We start from the raw sequence: 6939 nt of genomic DNA on the forward strand, positions 1-6939 counted from the left end.
AAACAAACAAACACTGCAGCTTTATAATATTAGTATAGATTTGCTGTAAAAAACGGTAAAAAGGGGCCAGTACAAGACAGTGAAAAATTGATAATCACTATTGGGTAATATTCAACAAGGATATCCGATTTTTTTTAACAAAATGCAATTTATACAACATCTTATCTTTGTAAGAAACGCTCTGATTGCGTATCAGAATCAGTTTACGGTATTTTTCTGTTTTTGTAAACCTACAGAGTGCTGTTTTTTTTTATAGTAATATATATTTGTATGACGTCATTGAGTGCTGTGCTAAGTCGTTAGCCACTCAAAGTCTGACACTCCAGCTATTCCAACCGACGAGCCCGTGAAAAGTTTTCCAAGAAAATGCATTTATAGTTGAGTTTCCAAGCCAATGAGAATTCCAAGTTGGCTCCACGTCAAAGCCACTTAAAGCTATATGAAGTCAACTTTGCGTTCTGTATGACCTTTTCAGAACTATATTTTTGTATGAAATTGTTGAAGTTCAAATTTGAAAATGAACTGTCTGAAATGAATACAGAGGAAATATTGCAAGAATACTGTAATAATAAGTAGTAAGACATTATTTATTCCTTCAGCTAACTCTGTTTAAAAATTCAGTGTGGAATGCAAGGTATTTGATATATTATGCGCTCTTAAGTGGCAGTTCTCGTTAAAGTTATTAAGAAACTCTTACTTTGTTCTTATTTAGAATATGGTGCAGGCACTGCCTCCTTATTGTTAGATTATCAACGCGGGTTGGGTATCACAAGCACTGCTGCTATATATTATCATGTTTTAATTATTGAAGTTATACTTCTTTAGGCGCGTTATGAAAATATGATGAGAGTGAAAGTATAAGATGCGCGCGCATCACTGTAACACTAAAGTAACAGGGTGAAGTTGGCTCCTAAAATTTTCTGACGTTTGCAACTTTTGATTTTTTTTTTGTTATCTTCGTCCATTATTAGGATAGGCAAAGGGTTCAAGCCTGTACAGCCGTATTCGTTATTTAATAATTAATTGTCAAAGCCATCGTTGCAAGATCTTTACAATATTGTTCTTTCTACAAACGTAGAATAGCACGAGTAATAAATAATTTTTAGGAATTTTGCTTTGTTAGGCCAAAGGAGTATAACTTTTTGCATGCATACATAAGTACACACACCATAATTGGACGTCGCAATTCACATCTAAATAATTAAAACTCCGTTTGCCATTTCAAAATTATGTACTGGGTCAAAACGAAAGAAAAAAAAGAGAAGGGACTTTTAAACCAATTATAACTTTTTTTCTTGTTGTTGTTATGACTTAGTTATATTTAAATATATTTATTCCGGTATATCTTCAAATATTACACAAATAATTTGATTCTTTGACAGTTTCTTACAACTTAATTTACCCAAAAACAGTACTTTTGCTATAAAATCAAAATTAAAACACATAAAAATCCGGTGCTTTTTGGCGCTTGACATTGACAGAGTTTTTTCGTATTTTTCGTGGCCTGGATCTTTTACATTGCATAAGCATATATAAGCATAACAAAATATTACCAACATTAATTAAAAAAATTGAGATAGCCGAAAATTCTTACCAGTAAGGTTTGAATTAAACCTGTTTTTATGTCCCTTGTCACCCCGCAATCCTTTAACTCCACATTCTACGGCGCGGTGGTGCTCGTACCAATAATTCTTATCTCATTGAAAATACTAATACATTATAACACCCGTTTTGGTGATATGACACAATAACCGATTCCAAATAATGATCGATAGTAAATAATATCGCTTTGTGACATGCGATAGTTGTAGTCACCGGTCACTGTCCCTTGAACAAGCATCCGTCTATCATAGGTGTAACAGACAGCCCCTTGTGCAGAGGAAGCATGAAGGCAGAGGAAACGCCAGAACACGTGCTTATGGAGTGCAGCAGTGTGGCCGAACAACGGGTACAAATACTCCAATCACCAGCATCGCTTCCAGATGCCTGCAGTAACTTAAAAATACTGCTAGGCTTCTGGAATGATCTGGGCTGGTTGAAGTAAGAAGACATTTTTAACAAACGCACAATGGCCCAATCAAGAGGCTAAGTGTGTAAGCCCAGCTAAACTAACTATGATGGTACTGGTCAAGATTGGGGTACAGAGCCATGCCTATACCAACATGAACACATGCAAGCTGGCTTCGGAGTACCAAATTCAACGCTGCAACAATAAAACTCAGACAGATTTTTGCAAAATGTTCATGGAAAAATTTGGCAATAGAATTGCGATATTGCTGTGGGGCAACGCTGCCGATATTAATACAATATTTGCGCTGCAGAAGAGGGCTATTCGCGCTATTTATAACCTAGGTCCTAAAGAATCATTGAGAGCAAAATTCAAAGAAATTAACATCTTGACTGTTGCTTCTCAATATATTCTTGATAATGTAATGTATGTTCATAGGCACATAAGTGAATTTGCCAGAAACTGTCATAACCATAATGTTAACACGAGGAACAGACATAAACTTATGATGCCTACTACTCGGGTAAGTCAAGTAAGTAAGTCTTTTGTGGGGCGATGTGTATGCTTTTACAACAAGATCCCAGAAACTGTTCAAAACAAAAGTATTACTTTAGTTAAAAGAATTGTTATTAAACGTTTGTGTGGTAAAGGTTACTATAACATAAATGACTTTATTAATGATACCACAGATTGGGAATGGAGTGACCGCCCTCAGGCTATTAAATAATAAGTTTAATTCTACAATATTACTTTGTAAATATATTTATTCGATGAAAAAAAAAACCCGGTGAGTTTGTTGCGCCCATTCTTCTCAGGTCTGAGGCATTCATTTTGGAATGGGTGGTAGTTTTTGACTTTTAATAAGTGATGTCACGTCCTATTTTAAATAAATAATAAAAATATTTGAATTTGAATTTGAATTATGTTGGGAAGAACATTTGGATGTGCTATCATGGAATACGTATGGTCATATCCAGTTTGTATCCTGAGTACTTTACAATTTCATACAACAAAAAAAATATTTATTCATTCAAATATTTCGTTGAGGCAAATAATGAACTTTTGTGATAGTTTAATCTAGGAATACCAAACATCCAATCCAACCTCTATCTGTTATCAAATTTAGTTGGAAAATGACCCATCCGTAATAGTGATTTATTAAACCTTGCAAGTTTCAAGAAGCAATTACTCGGTTGCAAAGACTATTTAGGACTACGAGGATTTCAATCAAAACTCTCAATATTGAATCACTGGAGTAACAATGAGTCAAATTTAATGGGGCTTTCTGATCACAAAGACATATCTGAACTTTTAAGCTTTGTTGACAACTTTGTTTAAGTGTTGACAACTTTAATGCGCGAGACACTTGATAGTTTATAAAGTTAAAAACAGATTTTACGTGAAAAAATGTTTTTACCTCAGTTCCAGATCGTCTCCTTTCCTCAAACAAGTGGGACTTGACGATGGTTAGTTCACGCGGCAACTCGTTAAGGCGACACTAAATGCCAGCGACCTTGAGCGATATGAGTTCACGGCTGTTGGCCTGCCATCTATGTCACAAAGCCAATATTTTCAAAATTCTTGCTTGGAAAACAGTTTATATGCTTACAATCCTCGTTATTCACTACTAATCTGAATAAATGTACCTACACAAAAAAGTACAAGATATAAAAATAACTTTTCTGTGAGAAGTACCAAAAAAAATGCGTCACGCTATGCCAAAAAACTTGTTTAACTTCAAAGAAATGTGGTAGTTCAAAAAGGCTCGGCAGTGTTAACTATAGCCAACAGCAAGAATTAGTAATACTTTCACCACAAAACTTGTCTAAAAACACCATATTTGCGTGTTTTCTGCTTACTCTTCGCCTTAACACTAAAATCGTTGCATTTCTTTTATATTTTTGCTATAGAGTCATCGATTAGTTGAGTTATAAATTTCAACAGAAACATTTTTAATTATAATTTTAATATTTTTTAGAGTCAACGTCTAAAAATCGGCTGAGAAATAATATTAATAAGTAATTATTAGCATTAATTGTAACCTTTGTGGTTTTTAAGTTGCTAAGTTGACCTAGTTTGGATATATAATAAGATAAATACATAAAAAATAAAGATAATTATGTCAAAAATGTAATGCGTTTTTTTTTTTTACATTTGAACTTTTGCCTAGTCATATTTGAATTTTAAAGAAACTGTGATAATCATTATAAATAGGAGCAAACATAAACTTGCTTTGCCAACTGTTAAGTCAAGTTTCACGACATTCAAAAGTATTAAAAAAAAAGTTTATGTGGTAAAGTAGTAGTTTCTAAAACATTAATTACATTAGTAACGATACCACACATTGGCAATGAAGCGATCACCCTCAGGATTTTTAAGTAATAAATTTAAAGAAAATAAATTTAAAGAAATTTTATTAAAAAAAGAAGCCCTAGTTTTTCGTTTTTCTCAGATATGAGGCATACATTTTCAAATGGGTAGTAGTTTATTAACTTGAAAAAAGTGTTTTAAAGTCATATTTTGTAAAAATATTTGAATTTGAATTTATCAAAATGCATATATCAAATGCATAGTCTACCTATCAAGCTAAAATATTGACTTTGATAATAGTCATAGTAGTATACTTGAATTGAGTGAGTGCAGACAAGCAAAAGAGACCCTACCTCAAATAGACTTCAAGCTTTCTCGTAAGCTGTTAAAACTTCCATAAGTAAGGTTACGTAATATAACTCATTTAATAACGGGTCATGGCCCTTTTATCAAGCATGTGTTTAATATAGGTGTCACCGATAGGCCCCTGTACAGGGCTTGCGTGGAGGTAGAAGAAACGGACACACACATCATTCTGGAGTGTAGGAGTGTGGCCACATACCGGGCTTGAGAAACTACCTTGAGGAGCTGGGATGGTAGGATTAGCCGCCCACCTCACTCACGCAAAATAAAACCTCCATGTAAGTTCACCGGCAGGTGTTTTGTCAGCTCGAATGACAATAATACATATTATGGCTGTTTGATTTGCATAAGCTCGTTGCATTCTAAGTCTATGTACTTCATTGTCACTCTCAAACTAATGACTTATCAGTCTACATAAAAATAATCTGATAGATAATTATCTACACGTGTAAACTTACAACTGTTGTTAATCTACCAAATATAGTTAGCTAAAATTAAGTTAATTTTTACCTCCTGAGAAAGCTAGAAAGATAATAAAAGATTCTACTTAGTTATTCATTTTAAACTATTCTCTCAATTTGATTTCTGAACGACGGGGACACATTAAAGGAAAAACAAAATTGTTCTTTTTATTTAATTTTGAGTTTTGTCATATTTATTCAAAAATTCCTTTTAAACCTTCCCTGATCTTCCACAAATAATTCAAGACCAAAATTAGCCAAATCGATCCAGCCGTTCTCGAGTTATAGCGAGACTAACGGGCAGCAATTCATTTTTATATAATTAATGTGCAATGTTTCCGTTTTCAAACTATATTTTTCAATATCACCTAACCCTACAAATACGTGTGTGCCGTATTTAATTAAATGGTCGCGAAAAATCGAGACTTCTCGTCTGACCCCATTGGTCACAAACTGCAAGCCATGCACTAAGTCGTGCTCTTCAAGTTTGGCAAGCGCTTTGGGTCAGGGCGAGCCAATGTGAAGAGTCACCATTAGATTGAAAATAACGTTCATGTTTGATTGAATTCTGTTTATATTATAATATATTTTCCATGACTTGAATAACTACTTATTATTATTATTATTATTATTATTATTATTATTATTTGCCTCATATATAAAATTTCTCTGTGGTTTACTGAAAACGAATTTGTCGGCTGGACTTCTGCTGCGGAAAACTGGGCTTACGAATAAGTGCATCTGTATATTATATTCAAACTATAAGTTAAGCTTGGCAAAATAAATTAATTTAATTTAAAATCAAGCCGAGTCTACCACTCTTACTATTATAAATTTAGTTATTTTTAATAGGAGAGGCGACAAACGGGCAAAAAACTCACTAGAAGGGAAGTACAAAGAAATCACCCATGGACATTCATATACCACAGGTTACAGGCATCTTGCCGGTGTTTAAGATAGAAATGAACTTTTATCACGGGGAGTGTTCAGAAGAGCTGTTTAACCTGATTCCTGTCGCCGAATTCCACCTTCACACGACACGCCACAAGTTAGGATATCATTCCCACCATCTGGATGTGTGGCGGTCCTCCAAAATCCTTTAAATTTGAAGGTGCCTTATAGGTAACTTATTCGTGAGCCCAGTTTTCTGCAGCAGAAGTCCAGCCGACAAATTCGTTTTCAGTAAACCACAGAGAAATTTCTTTCTTGGCTGAATCAACAGCGTCGGAACCATGGATGATGTTGCGACCAACCTGAGTACATAAATCACCACGGATAGTACCAGGTAATGTATCAGCCGGGATTGTAGCACCGAGAATTGACGGCCGGTTTTCACGACGTTATGGCCTTCCCAAACCATAGGAACGACTGGACCAGAATTCATGTAATTAACTAGACCTGGGAAAAATGGGCACTCAGAAAGGTCACTCTAGTGCTTCTGTAAAAGATCTTCTGATGGCCATACGAATTTGAGTACTACTAACTTAAATCCTTTCTTCTCAAAACGTTCGATGATAGTTCCAACCAGCCCACGTCGTTCGCCGTCGGGTTTCACCATGATGAAGTTTATTTCACCTGGTTCAGCCATTTTAGTATAATAAATTTAACTAAATGCAGTCGACATTCAGCTGCTGCAGGTTAGAAAATAAATTTTGCATAACAACACAACACATAACATAATAACAACATATTTAGTTATAACAAATAAACATTGATTCGATATGTTTTGTGATCAAAATGGCGGGTAACGGCCTTCTCCGAGTGCATTGGCCCATCTTATGTGCCAATAGTACTACC

At 34.6% G+C, this 6939-nt stretch overlaps 1 pseudogene; it reads right to left on the reverse strand.

Annotated features, from left to right (window-relative positions):
- Positions 1–6269: 6269 nt before the first annotated feature.
- Positions 6270–6730, reverse strand: LOC126968759 (nucleoside diphosphate kinase-like; annotated as a pseudogene).
- Between the last annotated feature and the right edge of the window lie 209 nt (positions 6731–6939).

Source organism: Leptidea sinapis, chromosome 16 (genome assembly GCF_905404315.1).
Source record: "Leptidea sinapis chromosome 16, ilLepSina1.1, whole genome shotgun sequence".
Taxonomy (NCBI): domain Eukaryota; kingdom Metazoa; phylum Arthropoda; class Insecta; order Lepidoptera; family Pieridae; genus Leptidea; species Leptidea sinapis.